The sequence below is a fragment of the Carlito syrichta genome, unplaced genomic scaffold (assembly GCF_000164805.1).
Source record: "Carlito syrichta isolate Samal-C Ts95f unplaced genomic scaffold, Tarsius_syrichta-2.0.1 Scaffold123285, whole genome shotgun sequence".
In the NCBI taxonomy this organism is placed as follows: domain Eukaryota; kingdom Metazoa; phylum Chordata; class Mammalia; order Primates; family Tarsiidae; genus Carlito; species Carlito syrichta.
This window is the reverse complement of record NW_007067381.1, coordinates 50,075-50,954: the sequence shown is the minus strand read 5'-3', so window position 1 is coordinate 50,954 and position 880 is coordinate 50,075.

Here is an 880-nt window from a genome sequence, read left to right as displayed (position 1 = left end):
TGGAACTACAGGTGTGCACTACCATGCCCGGCTAATTTTTGACTTATTGTAGAGATGAGGTCTCGCCAAATTGCCCAGTCAGGTCTCGAACCTGTGGGCTCAGGTAATCCACTCACCTCAGCCTCCCAAGGCGCGGGATTGCAGGTTGAGCCACTGAGCCCGGCTGCTTTTTTTTTTTTTTTTAGAGACAGGGTCTCACTACGTGGCCCAGTAGTCTCAAACTCCCAGCCTCAAGTGATCCTCACGGCTCAGCCTCCCAAAGCGCTGGGAATACAGGAGTGATCTCACTGACTGTCCCATCTTTGGCAAGGCCCACAGTTCACCTATTCAGTTTCGACTAAACTTTATTTTTTAGAACAGTTTTAGGTTCACAGCAAAACTGACTAGAAACTTCAGAATTCTCAGGTATCCCTTTGTCCTCACACATACACAGCCATCTTCACCAATGTCTCCAAGTCCTGCACCAGAATGGTGCATTTGTTACAATCCAAGGACATACACTGACATATCATTCTCCCCCAAAGTCAATAGTCTACATGAGGGGTCATCTTGGTGTTGTACATTCTATTACATATTCCATTTTCAAGGAAAGAAAGAGGCAAAAGAGACTCAGAAATTCACACACCGTGAGGAATTCACATGCCATCAGAAACTCAGCCGGGCTCAGTGGCTCAGCCTATAATCCCAGCACTTTGGGAGGCCAAGGCGAGTGGATTGCTTGAGCCCGCGGGTTCAAGACCAGCCCAGGCTTCTTGGCTAAACTTCATCTCTACAATAAATAAAAAATGAACAGGATGTGGTAGTTTGTGCCTGCAGTTCCTGCTACTTGGAGGGCTGAGGCAGAAGAATTGCTGGAGCCCAGCAGGTCGACGATGGGGTG